The sequence below is a fragment of the Bos mutus genome, chromosome 18 (assembly GCF_027580195.1).
Source record: "Bos mutus isolate GX-2022 chromosome 18, NWIPB_WYAK_1.1, whole genome shotgun sequence".
NCBI classification, from domain to species: Eukaryota; Metazoa; Chordata; class Mammalia; order Artiodactyla; family Bovidae; genus Bos; species Bos mutus.
The window spans coordinates 2,793,385-2,810,778 of NC_091634.1; the positions used below are offsets into that span (position 1 = coordinate 2,793,385).

General features: G+C 48.8%; 1 long non-coding RNA gene across 1 annotated transcript; it reads left to right on the forward strand.

The window, feature by feature from the left end:
• Positions 1-75: 75 nt before the first annotated feature.
• On the forward strand, positions 76-16,077 carry LOC138991708 (uncharacterized). The gene is made up of 4 exons (XR_011467573.1): positions 76-122; positions 2,469-2,535; positions 9,708-9,816; positions 15,732-16,077. It is a non-coding gene; the product is annotated as an uncharacterized lncRNA (long non-coding RNA).
• Positions 16,078-17,394: the final 1,317 nt, after the last annotated feature.

Sequence of the window (17,394 nt, forward strand, 5' to 3'; positions counted from 1 at the left end):
CCGTCTCCCTCCTTGCCTCTCTCTCTCTTTCTCCTTCTCTCCCTCCCGGGTCTCTCGCCTCCCTCCCCCCCCCCCCTTTCTCCTTCCTTCTCTCCCTCCCCCTCGCCGCAGCTCGGAGCCAGGTCTGGAGCTGGGGGTGGGGTGGGGGTGGTTCGCGCAGGGGCCCAGGGCCGGGGTAGCGACCTGCTGGGGAGGCGGGGAGGCGCGGAGGGGCGGGGGAGGCCGGGGGGAAGGGCGGAGGGGGGGGCCCAGGGACGGGTCCGCGGACCCCGCTCGCATCCCGCTTCCCTCCTTCCCGGCCTCCCCGACCCTCCGGCGGGGGCGCGAGCCGGGCCAAGGTGGGGAGGAAGGGGAAGGGAGGAGGCGGCCCCCGCCCCCCCGGCCCCCCCAACCTGGCCCGGAGCCCAGGCCCGGGCTCCCAGCATGCCCCGGGGCTGCCGGGGGCCTGGGGAGGGGGTGCGAGCCGAGGGAAGCCGAGCGTCCTCAGGGTTCGCGGGGCCGCAGCATCGCCCCGCGGCTCCGGCACGTCTCTCCTGGGGAAACTGAGGCCCGCAGAGAGCGGAGGGCGGGGGGGCGGGGGTCAGGACCCGCTCGAGGTCACCGCACCGGACCTCGGTGGAGACGCGGACTCCCCGGGCCCGCAGGCCCGACCCGGGGAAAGGGTTGGCGCAGGACTTCGCCCAGGTCTGGGCCCCCCTCCCCCTCTCCGCAGACCCTGGGGAGCCCCCAAGGGTCAGAGAGCAGACCCAAACAGTCTGGCACCATGGCAACCAGTGGCCCCGCCCCCTTAACCCCCAGAGGGCTGGTCTCCAGCTGGGGCCAAAGAAGAGGAGGTGGGGACGCCTGGGTTCGGGAGAGAAAGGGTCTGGGGGCCCGAACTCTGGGATTTCGTGGAGAATCAGGGGGCTGGAATGTGGACCCGGCCCCCCCTTCCTCCCCGCCAAGGGCTGAGGGAAGAAGAGGCTGGAGGCCCAGACTCCACGGTCCGGGGCTAAGAAAAGGGGGCTGGGGTTCGGACGCTGGAATTCTGCGGGAGGGGCCGGGTCGCGGACGCCCAGGTCTGAGGGAGGAGCGGGCCGGGGACTGGAATCCTGGTCCCCAAGGGAGCCTGGACGCTGGGCCTCTCCTGCGCCAGACATCCCCTGCCCCCGCCGCTGACCCTGGCCTGTCTGGCAGCCCAGACAACCTCCCCCTCCTCGGCAGCCCCCTCCCACTGGCTCGGCTCACCCTTGACCCCTTAGAGCCCCGCAGCCCCTTCCCTGCCCCTCCCCCGTCCCTCCAGCCAGACGTTAACCCTTCCTCGGCCAGAGGCACCTCCAGAGCCAGCCTCTCCCTTGAGCTCCCCTGAGGGCGCGGGAGGGCATCCCTCGCGCGTCTCCTCAGGCTCCAAGCCTCTCTAGCTACCCCAGCCCCATCTCTCCCCTCCCAGTGGAATCCAGGAGGTGCTCCTGGCCCGCTCCTCCTCCTGAACCCCGGAATCCAGGCCCCCCCAGTGCCCAGCTCCAAGGATTCGGGACTCTGGGTCCCCGGCCCCCTCCTCCTCCTCCAGGAACCCAGAAATCCAGGGACCCTGGAGTTCGGGCCCCGGGTCCTACGCCCCTGCCTCTCCGTAGACTCACGGCTCCACCGCTCCCGCGTCGGGGGAAGGGTCTCGGCGGGCAGCCCCCCGGGGCCGGGCTGAGCCGGGCCCCGCTGCTGCCGCCGCCGCCGCCAGCTCTCCATCCTCTCCCCGCCTCCGCCGCCCGACGGCCTCTCCCCTTCCTCCCGGCGTCCCCGCCATCCTCCTTCCCTCCTCCTCGACTCCCTCCGGCCTGGGCCTCCTCCCGGTTCTGCGGGCCCGGCTCCCCAGCCCGGGACCCCGGCGGACCAGCCCCCTCCCCAGGGGGCCCCCGCCCCGGCCCCTCCCCACCGCCCGGCCCAGTCCGGCCTGGCTTCCACCACCGCCACCGCCCCCCCACCCCCCCCGCCCCGCCCCTGCCCCGGAGCTGGCCCCGGTCCAGGGGAAAAAATTCCATCCAGCCCCGGGGAGGAGGGAGCGGGGCGGGGAGGCCGGGCCGGGGAGCGTGACGCAGGGAGGAGGGAAGGGACAAAAGGGGCCGGGAGGCGGTAGGGTGAGCCGGCGGCGCTCCCGCTCCTCCCTCCCTCCTCCCTCGGCCGGGGCCAGTTCTCTACTCTCCGCTTTCTTTCGTACCCTCCACCTCTCCTCCCTTTCCTTCACTCTGCCGGCCTCCTCCTGGCCCTGTGCTCCCCCCACCCCACCCCCCGCCCCCGTGTCTCCGTCTCCGCGTCTCTCTTTCTCCTTACATCACGCCCACCCCCTCCACCCCAATCAGGGTCTTCTCCTCTCCTCGCTCTGTCTCCCCCTTTCTGCTCTCCCAGCCTCCTTCCCCTCCCTCCGCTTCGGTCCCTCCACCCGCCCACCCACTGGGGGACAGAAAGGTGAATCAGACCCAGATCTGCCCTTGCAGACCGAGCTCACAGTCTGATGGAGGAGACAGACCCAGACGCAGACAGTTCCAATCCTGGGCGATCGGGGTATGACGAAGGGAGGGTCCAGCGGCTTGTGGGAGCCCGCGGTAGGGGGCAGGAATCCTTTCAGCTGGCGATAGCCGAAAGGGCCTCCAGATAAGGCGGTGGTTGTGACCTCCAAGAACTAGGAGAAGTTAGATCTGAATTGTGAGAGAGAGAGAGAGAGAGAGGCGGCCGTAAGGGCGTTGCAGGCGGAGGGCACAGCTGAAGCAGAGGCCCAGAGGAAACCAGGGGGGAGATTTTGGGAGAAGGGCAGGCGGTCAAGTCTGATGGGAACTCAGGAGCCTGCAGGAGGAGGCTGAGGTGGTGGGCGGGGCCAGGTGCCCAGCGCTTGGCTGGCCGGGGGCGGGGAACTTTCCCATGTGGGTGTCTGGGAGCAAAGAGAGGGGCAGGGTCAGATTTGGGGTGTCAGAGTGATCCCTCTGGGGCCTGTGGGGGATGAGTTGGGGGGAAGAGACTGATGGAGGCTGGTGAGGCGGTTGCCTGATTCGAGGCTGGGACCCTGGGGACCCAGAGGAGGGGGCGGGACAGAGAATGTGAGGAGGAGCATGAGGATGGCAGAGGTCAGGAAGATATAACAACCAGGAGTGTGGCCCTGAGACTGCGGGGGACAGGAGTTGTTCTGGATGGGGAACCAGAGGGAGAAGGGGGTGCAGAAGAGGGCAGGTGCTGTGTGCCAAGTGGGACCTAGTGGACATTAGGGGCCAGAGGACATATTGGGGACACATTGAGGCAGTGGTGAGTGTAGGGTCCTGGGGTTCCAACAGTGAAAAATGCTGTCTCCTCCCGCCCTGTCCCTGGCCACCCACTCCTCTCTGGGGACAGCTCATGCTTACCAGTTTCTTATGAATCTTTCCAGAAGAATTATATCCTTTTGTACTTGTATACTGGGCTTCCCTTATGGCTCAGCTGGTAAAGAATTTGCCTGCAATGCGGGAGGCCTGGGTTAGATCCCTGGGTTAGGAAGATCCCCTGGAGAAGGGAAAGGGTACCCACTCCAGTATTCTGGCCTAGAGAATTCCATGGACTGTGTAGGCCACGAGGTTGCAAAGAGTCCCACAGGACTGAGCGCCTTTCACTTTCACACATGTATTATACTAACCCCCTCTGTTTCGTCCCCAGGTGGGATCATATTATTCTATGCTTTGCTTTTTTTTTTTTTTTAACACTATATCCTGTGTTATCCATCCATGTGTGTGTGCTAAGTCTCTTCAATTGTGTCCAACTCTTTGTGACCCCATGGACTGTAGCCCAACAGGCTCCTCTGTCCATGGGATTCTCCAGGCAAGAATACTGGAGTGGTTGGCCATTCCCTCCTCCAGGGGATCTTCCTGACCCAGGGATCAAACCAGCGTCTCTTATGTCTCTTTCATTGGCAGGCGGGTTCTTTACCACTACTGTCACTTGGGAAACCCTTATTCATCCATACTTGTTATCAACTAGGAGGGGTTTTGCACATAAACTAATGCTTAGGAATATGCAAATTACTGTTTTTTAAAAAACTAATTTCTTCCAATGCTCTGAAGCCTCTGGACCCAGATATTTGATAAATACTTCTAGGTTCTTTAAATTTTGTCACTAATTACTAATGATAGGAATAATAACAAATGGCAGTCCTTTCTCAAATGTCTACTTAAGGACAGTCTCTGGGCTGAGTATTTGTTATACATTATCTCAGTCAACATTTTTGGGTTTTTTGGCCACACCCTGCTACTTGTGGGATCTTAGTTCCCTCCCCAGGGATCAAGTCCATGCCCCCTGCATTGGAAGCATGGAGTCTTAACCACTGGACCACCAGGGACTTCCCAGCAGCAGTCTTATTTTTAAGAATTGTTTTATCTCCGTGTAAGGATGAGAGAACTGAGATTCTGAATAGTGAGTTTCCCATGCTTACAAGTGAATAGCAGAGCCGGGATTCGAACCCAGGCCTCTCTGGGTCTCGTGCTATGCCCTTTCTTTGGAGACCGGCTGCCTCTGTGAAAATGTCCAACTTGCCCGGGGTTGCTGTCCAGCATGGGTTAGACTTGTCATGCACACAGATTCACACTTGATAAAAGGATCTTTTGTCAGACCCTACACCTTGACTTGGCATCCAGAATGACTGTCAGTCTGGTCTCATCTGCAGATGCCCTGCGTTCATTTCGGGACATAAACTACACCACCCTGCCGTCTTCTTGCACTTGCCCTGATTCCCTTGTTTGGTGATTCTCGCTGTCTGGGTCTGTCTCTGAGAGTTCACTGAAGGCACTGTGGAGGTCTGAGTCATCTCGATGTCCTCAGTATCACTCAGCATAGGGTGTGGCTCAGAGGAAGGGCTCCGGAAAACGTATGCCAAATGAATGAATGGAGAGATGGGTGAATAACAAGTGGTTTATGGGTTAGGCTGAGACTTGCCTAAATTCTGGGATAAAAGAACTTAATTCCCGTTAGTTCCTGAAGCATAAGGCCTCTGTCACCATTTGTTAGTGACTCATAGGAAGCACTGTTTCCATCGTTCTTTGGTATACAGAGTTCATAACTCCCTTGACACCTAATACTGAAATATTTCCATTTCCACACATCTCTAACACTCAAGATCCACTGTTCATTCCCATCAGCCCCTGAGACTCGGGATCCACCATTCGTTCCCATCAGCCCCTGAGACTCAGGGTCCACCACTCCCGTCTGCCATTGACACACAGAACCACAGTTCTTGTCAGTCCCTGATACCCAATATCCGTAATTCCTATCCCACTACAATACAGGGTGACCACCATTCCCATCAACTCCGGAGACAGAAGTTCCACCTTTCCTATTATCCCTTTAGAACAGCATGCCAATGGAAAATAAAAACTCCCCGCCCTTCACGAGGCCTTCCACAATTCCCTGGAACAGAAACTTTGAGCCAGGAAGACACTTCAACCTGCTCTGAAGTAGGTCTGAATCAAGGACTCACTTATTAATGCTGTAGAAACAGGGACACGAAGGTTATGAAGAACTTCGAAGTAGCAGAGAATCCTTCCATGGGAGGGATCAACCCCAAACCTGATATAATCCTATAGCACCATCAGAGAATGCTTCCAAATTCAAGACAGTGCCCCACAGCACCACTTAATCCCCACAGGTGCGATAATCCTCAGACGGCAGATCACCCAAAATATTAATATCAGATGATCCAAATGCAACAGGTGCTCCCATCATGCTGTTACGTAGTCCCAAATGGCAACTTACCCCAGTGGATTTAGGAACTGGGGAGGGGGCCACCTTTTCTGTGAGTGTAGGCTGGTGGTGGGAAGAAGATGACAACAATTTTTCAATGTATGTTTTACTTTTGGCTGTACTGGGTCTTTGTTGCTGCATGGGACTTTCTCTAGTTACACTGTGCAGGTTTCTCATTGCGGTGGCTTCTTTTGTTGCCAAGCATGGGTGTGTAAGCTCAGCAGTTGTGGCTTGCAGGTCCAGTTGCCTCGTGGCACGTGGAATCTTCCTAGACCAAGGCTCACACCCCTATCTCCTGCATTGGCAGGTGGATTCTCAAACACTGGACCACCTGAGAAGCCCCAGAAGATGACAAATCTTATTCCCACTATTAACTCTTTCCTGGGTGGAGAGTTGGTGTGGTTTTAAGGGAGGGTTTCTCCATGGCCTATTTCTCTCCCTTACGGCCATGCCTTCTAGTCGTCTGAATGGTGAAGGGCCTTCATCTATTCCATTCTTTACATCTCAGCAAATGGGAGAGAGGATGGTTCTGAGGTTCATGGAGAGTGGAGTGGGAGTGGATACCGTTTTTTCAAGCTCATCAGCCATCCACTTCTCCTTCTTCTGGTGATAGAGTCTGTCTTTCCCATGAGAAACCCATTCCAGGTGACTCTAACAAAAATGTTCTAGTAAAATGCCCTTCCTCCTTCCCCCCTGGACAAGTGACCCAATACGGGCCGATCAGAACAATCATTCATCTGTGATCCCCTAGCAGAGATGACTAGAATCTAAGATTTTTTCATCTTTTAAAATATTTTTAAAACTTTTATTGAAATGTTGATTTGTGCTTTGTTAGTTTCAGGTGTACAGCGATTCAATTATATCTTTTCCCTTATAGATTATTACAAAATATTGACTACAGTTCCCTGTGCCATGTAGAAGGTCTTTGTTGTTTGTTGTTTTATACATGGTAGTGTGTATGTGTTAATTCCAACGCCCTGATTTATCCCCACCCCCTTCCCCTTTGGTAATCATAAGCTTGTTTTCTGTCTGTGGGTCTGTTTCTCATTTTTAAATAAGTTCATTTGTATGACTTTTTTTAGATTCCGCATGTAAGTGGTATCATGTGATATTTGTCTTTCTCTGTCTGACTGACTTCGCTTAGTATGATAATCTCTAGGTCCATCCCTGCTGCTGCTGCTGCTGCTAAGTCGCTTCAATCGTGTCCGACTCTGTGTGACCCCATAGATGGCAGCCCACCAGGCTCCCCTGTCCCTGGGATTCTCCAGGCAAGAACACTGGAGTGGGTTGCCATTTCCTTCTCCAATGCATGAAAGTGAAAAGTGAAAGTGAAGTCACTCAGTCGTGTCTGACTCTTTGGGACCCCATGGACTGAAGCCTACCAGGCTCCTCCATCCATGGGATTTTCCAGGCAAGAGTACTGGAGTGGGGTGCCATTGCCTTCTCCACCATGTTGCTGCAAATGGCATCATTTCATCTTTTTTTTAATGACTGAGTAGTATTCCATTGGGCTTCCCTGGTGACTCGGTGGTAAAGAACCTGCCTGCAATGCAGGAGACCTGGGTTCGATCCCTGGCTTGGGAAGATCCCCTGGAGGAGCAAATGGCAACCCACTCCAGTATTCTTGCCTGGAGAATTCCATGGTCAGACAAGCCTGGCGGGCTACGGTCCATAGAGTCGCACAGAGTCTGACGTGACTGAATCGACCAAGCAGCAGCAGTATTCCATTGTGTATATACACCACATCTTCTTTATCTATTTATCTGTTGATGAACACTTTGATTGTTTCCACATGTTGGCTATCGTTAATAGTGAGGCAGAGTTTCACTATTAACATGATGATAATTGCTCCTGAAGTGCCAGGAAAAGCAGCTAGACAGGAAATTGAAACAAGCAGTGTAAATGTGAGAAATGAAAAGACAAAAGTGTCATCATCTGCAGATGATAAGGTCCCCTACTGAGAAAGCCCAAGAGAATTTACAGAAAAATAGAACTCATTATCAAGTTCTTTGAGTTGGCATACTGTAAGTTATACACACTAGTTAAGATCTGATGAAGAAGCAACAAGTAAAATTAGATCCCTGTCTCACACCACACACAATGTCATTCCAGGTGGAACAAAAATAATTTTCCACTATTTTTTAATGGAAGAAAGTGATCGAATTTGACAAATGAATTAATCTGCTGCTAATGGGAGTGATTTTGTTCTCCCTCCAGGGGACACTTGGCACAGGCTGGAGACGTTTTTGTTTGTCCCAGCTGAGTCAGGGAGGGGGATGCTACTGGTATGCAGTGAATGGAGGATGGAGATGCTGCAAAATATCCTATAGGACATCTTCCCTCTGCCCCAGAACAAGGATTGCCCAGTTCCAAATACCGATAGTGTTAAAGTGGAAAAACTGTGGTATAACATGACACCTTAATGAGTTATCGTATTGTTTCTAATAGATTTCCAGTTACTTTTTGGACGTCCCAGGTATATACTCGTAATAACTGCAGATGATAAGGATACATCCTCCCAATATTTATTCCTCTTATTTGGTTCTGTTTTGTAATTGTATTTAGCCAGCACTCTCAGAGGAGGATGAGATGGTTGGATGGCATCACCGACTCAATGGACATAGTTTGAGTAAGCTACGGGAGTTGGTGGTGGACAGGGAAGCCTGGCGTGTTGCAGTCCATGGGGTTGCAAAGAGTTGGACACAACTGAGCGACTGAACTGAGCATTCTCAAAACAATGTTTCCACCGAAAAACTGAACAATACTTCTCTGTTTGGGAATTCCATCATTGTGTAAGCTTCTACTTCCTACCACCAAGGACTTAAAGGCTAGATACTTGCTTTTCCTGAAACTGAGTGACTATTGTGCATATGTCTGTACTGAGACTCTAAAGACCTCAGGAGGTTTCCCAAGTGGCTCAGTGGTAAAGAATCCACCTGCCAATGCAGGAGACACAAGTTTAATCCCTGGGTTGGAAAGATCTCCTGGAGTAGGAAATGGCAACCCACTCCAGTATTCTTGCCTGGAAAATCCCATTGACAGAGGAACCTGGCGGGCTACAGTCCGTAGGGCTGCAAAAGAGTCAGACATGACTTACTGACTAAACAACAACAAAGACATCAGGAAGGGTCCTGTGCACCCTTTGATGGCCTTGGCACTGAACCAGGCTGTCCCTTGGCAAACTTGGCTATGATTCTCCTCCCATTGTTTCCTTGGGTTTTGACCCATTTTCTAAACTTGGAAGTTCAGCTTTCTCATCCTCTCTGTCAGCTGCCCAGTGTCCTATGAATGAACTCCCTTTTTGCTTAAGTTAACCCAAATTGGTTTCCTTCACAACCAAGAATCCCACAGTGAGAATGTTAAACAGTAATTGTGATTGCTTGCTTAGTCACTCAGTCGTGTCTGACTCTTTGTGACCCCATGGACTGTACCCCGCCAGGCTCCTCTGTCCATGGGATTCCCCAGGCAAAAATACTGGGGGTGGGGAGTTGCCATGCCCTCCTCCAGGGGATCTTCCCAACTCTGGGATTGGACCCAGGTCCCCTGCATTGCAGGCAGATTCTTTACCATCTGAGCCACCAGGGGAGCCCAAGAATACTAGAGTGGGTAACCTAACCCTTCTCCAGAGGCTCTTCCTGACCCAGAAATGGAACTGGGGTGTCCTGCATTGCAGGCGGATTCTTTACCAGCTGAGCTACCAGGGAAGCCCATTAATTGTGATAGTGAGCTAATTGTCTAGTTTCTGACTTAGTTGGAAATAGTCTCTCGTCTGTACACATTCATTAATCCATTCATAAAACACATTGAAATTCGTGAGTTCACTCCTTTATCTCTAGATCCAACCCAATACCAGTTGGGTCATTCTGGTCTTCTGCCTTCCCATATGTGTAAATCCCTTCTCTGAGAAAGGGAAACCAGTTCTCCATTATCCATAATGTGTTTACTTATTTGATTCTTTCCCCTTTCTTGTTTTTTTGCAGCCATACAACATGACACACAGAAGCTTACTCCCTGACCAGAGATTGAACCCGAGCCCCCCAACATGGAAGCTCAGAGTTCTAACCACTGGACCACCAGTAAATTCCCTTGGTTAGTTTCTCTTGAGTATAACTTGTTCCCTATCTCAACCACCATTCATTCCCAGTTTGGTGGTGGGCACACAGGGCAGACCTTCACCACTGGACCATGAGGGATGTCCCCAACTTTTCATTCTTTTTTAAAATTTATTTTGAATTGGAGGATAATTGCTTTAGAATGTTCTGTTGGTTTCTGCCATACAACAACATGAATCAGCCGTAAGTATACGTATGTTCCCTCCCTCTTGAACCTCCCTCCCATCCCACCCCAACTTTTCTGATTTTATGTATTTATTTTAATTGAAGATAATTGCTTTACAGAATTTTGTTGTTTTCTGCCAAATATCAACAAGAATCAGCCATAAGTATACGTATGCCCCTTCCCTCTTGAACCTCGCTCCCAACCCCACCCCAACTTTTAATTTTTATCTTTAGTTTACATTGAATCGGCATCGTTTGTGGACAGTTTGAAATAATTTGATATGATTCTGTCAGCTTATTGTATAGTTACTCATCTATTTAATCCCTGGAGAAGGAAATGGGCACCCACTCCAGTATTCTTGCCTGGATAATCCCACGGACAGAGGAGCCTGGCAGTCTATAGTCCATGGGGTTGCAAAGAGTTGGACACAACTGAGTGACTGAGCACAATCTATTTAACACCTTTATCTCTTCTTGAGAATATTTTTGAAATTTACATGGCCCTAAAAGATCATCCATTTATCCCCAACTTTCTAGTTTTTAGCAATGAACTGAGCAAAGAATTCTCTGAGTAATTAGGTTCCTCCAGAGCTATCCCCTTCTCTCTTACCACTTTCATGCTTGGTTCTTTCTTCTGCACACTGTGTGATTGTACAGACCTTGGAGTCTATGCCACATCATTTTCTCTGTGCCAAGTACTGTATTTTATGCTCGTAAGTACGTTTCATTTTTAATTGTCGTTATTTTTTCCCCGAGCATTTCTAGTTCTGTTTTGATTTTGTTGTCTTGCCGTTTTGTTTTTTATTGTTGTTTAGTCGCTAAGTCAGGTCTGACTCTTTGCAACCCCATGGATGGTAGCTCACCAGGCTCCTCTGTCCGTGGGATTTCCAGGCAAGAATGCCTTGCCCAGGCAAGAATGCTGGAGTGGGCTGCATCATTGCTTATATCTAAAAAGGTAATTTTCTTTAATTTCCAATAAGTGCAAAGCCGCAAAAGTCTACCATCTTTTGCTTGAAAAGGTTAATCAATTAAAATACTCTACAATTTGTTTCATGCTACATTCCTTTTGTATTTTATTATTTGTAAAATGTGGAGGGAGGGTGAGGGAGGGATGAATGGGGAGTTTGGGATTAGCAGATGCAAACTACTGTGCATATGGGATAGATGAATGGCAGCCTTGTACTGTATAGCACTGGGAACGATATGCAGTATCCTGTGATAAACCGGAATAGAAAAGAATAGGAACCATATATATATATATGTATCTGAATCACTTTGCTGTACAATAGAAATTAACACAGTATTGTAAATCAACTACAATTCAATAAAATACATTTCTATAAAATTTTATTTTTCAAAAATGTGTTGAGGGACTTCCCTGGTGGTCCAGTGGCTAAGACTCCGTGGTCCCAATGCCAGGGGCCCAGGTTCAATCCCTGGTCAGGGAAGTAGATCCCACATGCACAACTAAAGATCCCAAGCGCAGCGGCTAAGACCTGGAGCAGCCAAATAAATAATTTTTTTTTTTTTTTAAATGTGTTGGAAGAAACTGGGGATCTTGGTCTCCTTGAATTTACCAGTCCAGTTTGCTGAGTGCACATCGTCCAGCAGGAGGCAGTCTTTGACTTTGTCTTCGTGCCTCAGCTCGAGCAAATTCCCTCCTGAGAAAGGAAGTTAGAAAGTAAGCCGCTGGCTGGAGGGATTTTTATTAGATGCTGCTACTGCTGCTGCTAAGTCGCTTCAGTCGTGTCCGACTCTGTGCGACCCCATAGACGGCAGCCCACCAGGCTTCACCGTCCCTGGGATTCTCCAGGCAAGAACACTGGAGTGGGTTGCCATTTCCTTCTCCAATGCATGAAAGTGAAAAGTGAAAATGAAGTAGCGCAGTCGTGTCCGACTCTTTGCTACCCCATGGACTGCAGCCTACCAGGCTCCTCTGTCCATGGGATTTTCCAGGCAAGAGTACTGGACTGGGGTGCCATTGTTAGATGAGTCAGTGTATCTATTTTTCCAGGAGATGAAAAATTAAGTCCCCAGGGTAGCAAAGCAGATATAAAAATGACTGCAGGAGGCCTGGGGTAGGAAGAACAACAGGGCAAGTGTACCAACAAATGGTACCTGAACTTTGGCCTCAGCAGGGGAGACCATAGCACTTGCTGGGAGAATATGGCAAAATAAAGGCGGACAGCCCTTTCTCAGCCCAGCTGATGTCTGCCACGTGGGAATGCCAGAGAGTCAACATTTTCAAGAGAAGTTAGCCATTCAGAGTGTTGTGAGATGTGTCCAGATATTAAACTGTGACAGATAAATTTAAAATGTTTTAAAAGCATATGTCAACCCTGAATATTCATTGGAAGGACTGATGCTGAAGCTCCAATACTTTGGCGACCTGATGCGAAGAGCCAAATCACCAGAAAAGACCCTCATGCTGAGAAAAATTGAGGGCAGGACAAGGGGGCAACAGAGGATGAGATGGTTGGATGGCCTCACCGACTCAATGGACATGAGTTTGAGCAAACTCCAGGAGATACTAAGGCACAGGAGAACCTGGCTTGCTGCAGTCCATGGGGTCACAGAGTCGGACACGACTTAGTGACTGAACAACAACAACAAAGGGACTTCCCTGGTGTCCAGGGGTTAAGACTCTGCCTTGCAATTCAGGGAACTCGAGTTCTATCCCTGATCGGGGAACTTCAATCCCTGGTTGAAGAGTTAAGATCCCACATGCTGCAGGGCAACTAAGTCCACATGCCACAAGGAAAATTCCTGCATTACCCAAGTGTCGCAACTGACGCGGCCAAATAAATAAATAAATGTTAAGAAAATCCTGTATGTAAACTCAATACAATTTATGATCTAGATTTTTTTTTTTTTTTTGGTGAATAGCCCTGGATTCACTGTACTTATGTAGCATGGGCTTTCAGTTATACTAAATAGTGAAATACTGAATACTTCCACCTGAGGTCAAGGAAAAGACAAGGATATCCTTCCCAACCACTTTGACTCAACATTGTAATGAAATTACTAGAGGGTGCAGGGAAAGATGAAAAGAATAAAAGGCATAGTGATTGGAAAGGGAGAAGTAAAACCTCATTGTTTCCAATGGTGAGATAGTATACGGAGAAAACAAAATATACAAGCAAACTATTGGGATTAGTATGTAATTTAACAGAGTAGCTTATCCAAAATCAGCATACAGAAATAACTTGTGGGTCCATATTAGCCATAGCAGAAAATTAAATTTAAAGAACCATGCTTTTAAAAATAACCCAATAAAACTCCATGTTTCTAAAAGTAAAACTAGTAAAATAGTTTCAAGACCTCTACACTGAAAACTGGAAAATATTGCAGAGAGAAATTAAAGAAGCCCTAAAGAAGAGATATATCATATTCAGGAATTAGAATATTCAATATTTTTTAAAAGTCAATACTTCCTCAAGCCCAGGACTGTAGTTGCTGAGGGCTTTTCTCCCTGGACCCATCTCAGTGTTGAGGAGAGGAGTTAGTTCTTCATTTCTGTTACCGTGTTTTTGATTTCTAGCATTTCATTTTGATTCTGTCTTAGAGCTTCCATCTCTCTGCCATGTTCCCATCTGTTTTTGCACGTTGTCTACTTTTTCTTTTAGAACCTTTAACATAGTTTTTTAGTTGCTAAGTCATATCCAACTCTTTTGCGACCCCATGAATTGTAGCCCGCTGGGCTTCTCTGTCCATGGGATTTACCAGGCAAGAATACCAGAGTGTGTGGCTTTTCTTCTTCTCTGGAGGCTCTTCCATACTCAGGGATGAGTCTCTTGCATTGGCAGGCGGACTCTTTACCACTGAGCCACGAGAGATGTCCCTTAACGCAGTAATCATGGCTATTTTAAATTCCCTGTGTGATAATTCCAATATCTGGGTCATGTCAGAGTCTTGTTATGATTTTTGGTTTGTCTCCTTAGACTGTAGTAGTGGTGCTATTGTAATGGACAATTTTTCAGAGCAGTTTTAGGTTCACAGCAAAACTGAGCAGAAAGTGAAGAGAAAGATCTCAGCTGTAGCTTCCTGGATTTTCCAGTGTGTCTAGATATTAGGATGATGCCCTGCTCTGTGATCTCAGTTCTCTGATCAGTCTAAGAAAAGTAATTGATCCCCCAGTTTTTTCACATTTTCTCATTGTAAGAATAGAAGTGACAACTTTCAAGCAATTTGAACGTTAGGACTGAAACAAGAAGTCTCTTGGTATATTATTTTTGTTTGTGTGTGTGTGTGGACTATTTTTTGTTTTTGTTGGAGGCTGGACCTTGCCCATCTGCAAACTGAGAACATGGCTTTCCTAAACTTTGTTGTTGTTTGGTCACCCAGTAATGTCTGACTTTTTGTAACCCCATGGACTGCATCATGCCAGGCTTCCCTGTCCCTCATCATCTCCTGGAACTTGCTCAAATTCATGTCCATCGAGTTGGTGATGTCATCCAACCATATCGTTCTCTGTCGTCCCCTTCTCCTCCTGTCTTCAATCTTTCCCAGCATCAGGGTCTTTTTCAATGTGTCCGCTCTTTGCATCAGGTGGCCAAAGTATTGGAGCTTCAGCTTCAGCATTAGTCCTTCCAATGAATATTCAGGATTGATTGCCTTTAGGATTGACTGGTTTGATCTCCTTGCAGCCCAAGGTATCCTCAAGAGCCTTCTCCAGCACCACAGTTGGAAAGCATCAATTCTTCAGTGTTCAGCCTTCTTTATGATCCAGCTCTCACATCCATACATGACTACTGCCTCTTGAAAAAGGAACTAAGAAACTTTCTAAACTTAGCCTCTGAAATATGTTGAAAGTGCTAAGTTCACTATGTCCAGCAGAAGGAGCTCTTGAGCTTCAGTTTCTTCTCCTTTCTCAAGGTGTGATCAACCGCTGCTAAATCCAGGTAGAGAGAAACACTCCAGCTTGTAAGATTTTTGTTGGTTGTTTCAGGGCCTCCCTGATCAACCCCCTACATGGATAAGGCAGTTATGGTAAATGAATGAAGTAGAAATGTGTAAGAAGGACAAGTGGGCACATGTTCCGACAAATGGCACCTGGATTTGGTTTTAGTATTTATGACAATAAGGACATTAATTTCATCGTGGAGGTCCTACCCTCATGAAGTTAAAAGATGTTTCCTCCTTGGAAGAAAAGCAATGACAAACCTAGGCATCGTATTAAAAAGCAGAGACATCACTTTGCTGACATAAGTCCCTATAGTCAAAGGTATAGTTTTTTAGTATGGATGTGAGAGTTGCAAAAAAAAAAAGAAGAAGAAGAAGAAGAAGCCTGAGCACTGAAGAATTGATACTTTCCAACTGTGGTGCTGGAGAAGACTCTTGAGAGTCCTTTGGAGTGCAAGGAGATCAAACCAGTCAATTCTAAAGGAAATCAGCCCTGAATATTCATTGGAAAGATTGGTGCTGAAGCTAAAGCTCCAATACTTTGCCCACCTGATATAAAGAGCTGACTCATTGGAAAAGACCCTGATGCTGGGAAAGATGAAGGGCAGGAGAAGAAGGGGGCGACAGAGGATGAGATGTTTGGATGGCATCACCGACTCAATGCACATGAGTTTGAGAAAACTTCGGGAGACAGTGAAAAACAGGGAGGCCTGATGTGCTGCAGTCCATGGCGCCGCAAAGAATCGGACACGACTTAGTGACTGAATACTTTCACAACAAATAATAGAAAGAACACTGTGCGTTCTCCCTCTCGATCCCCTACAGGAAGACACAGTGAGAGACTGGCTGTCTGCAAGCCAGGAAACACCGCCTCACCAGGGAACTGAATCAGCCAGCCCCTTGCTCTTGGACTTTTCAGCCTCCAGGACTGTGAGAAATAAATTCCTTTTGGTTTAAGCCTCCCAGATTTGGTATTTCATTATGATAGCCTGAACCGACTAAGATACTGGTCCTTATTTCTTTCTACAGCAGGTTTTGGTCACTTTTATTGTATATTAATGGGCATCAGAGAAGGACTTGCTAAAAAACATGAACATATGTCAGCAAGTTTCCCAGAAGTCCGTGGAAGGGTTGTGAGCTGCGAAATTGAAGGCAAGTCTTGTGGGGAGGGGTGGGGCAGTTGGTACTCATAGGTATGGGTGCGCGGGCCTGGCGGTGAGGGGCAAGGTTATGTTAGGCACATGCGAGATCATTCCAGCTCCAGTTGACCTGACCGGGAAAACAGAGTATTGACTCACTTAACTTGAAGATCTCTGAAGTATACGGGCTTCGGGCTTCCTGAGGGCTCAGCGGGTAAAGACACCACCTGCCATGCAGGAGACACAGAAGACCCAGGTTTGACCCCTGGGTCAGGAAGATCCTCTGGAGTAGGAAGTGGCAACCCATTGCAGTATATTCTTTTTTCCTTTTAAAACTCAATTTAAAATAAAATTTATTTATTTTTAATTAAAGGATGATTGCTTTACATTATTGGTTTCATTTCTGCCATACATCAACATGAGTTAGCCATAGGTGTACATATGTCCCCTCCCTCTTGAACCTCCCTCCCACCTCCCACCCCCTCCCACTCCTCTAGGTTGTTACAGAGCCCCAGTTTGAGCTCCCTGAGTCATACAGCAAATTTCCACTGGCTATCTATTTTACATATGTTAGTGTGTATGCATCCATGCTACTCTCTCCAATTCGTCTCACCCTCTCCTTCCTCCCCCTGGCCCGTTTCCATAAATCTGTTCTCTATTTCTGCATCTCCAATGCTGCCCTGGGAATAGATTCATCAGTACCATCCTTCTAGATTCCATATATATGTGTTAATATATGATATTTGTTTTCCTCTGTCTGACTTACTTCACTCTGTATAATAGGCCCTAGGTTCATCCACCTCATTAGAACTGACTCAAACGCCTTCCTTTTCATGACTGAGTAGTAGTCCATCGTGCATATGTAGTTTTTTGTTTAAAAAATCCCCTGCACAGAGGAGTCTGGTGGGCTACCGTCCAAAGGGTCGAATACGACTGAGTGACTAAATGCACACACACAGACACAATGGCTTCAGATACTGAGGGCTTTGGAACTTGGTCAATGTCACCAAGCTCCTTAAAAAAAAAACAACAGGGGGTGGGTTTCCCTGGGTCCAGTGGTTAAGAATTCGCCTTGCAACACAAGGCACACGGGTTCGATCTCTGGTCTGGGAAGATCCCACATGAGGAGGAGCAACTAAGCCCGTGTGCCACAACGACTGAGCCCCGACTCTAGAGCCTGTGCTGAACTACGAGAGAGAAGCCACAGGAATGGGAAGCCCACACACCACAATGAAGAGCAGCCCCACACTTGCCACAACTAGAGGAAGTCCTTGTGCAGCAACGAAGACCCACCACGGCCAATAAATAAACAGACTTTTTTTTTTTAAAGAGCATAGGAAAATATATAA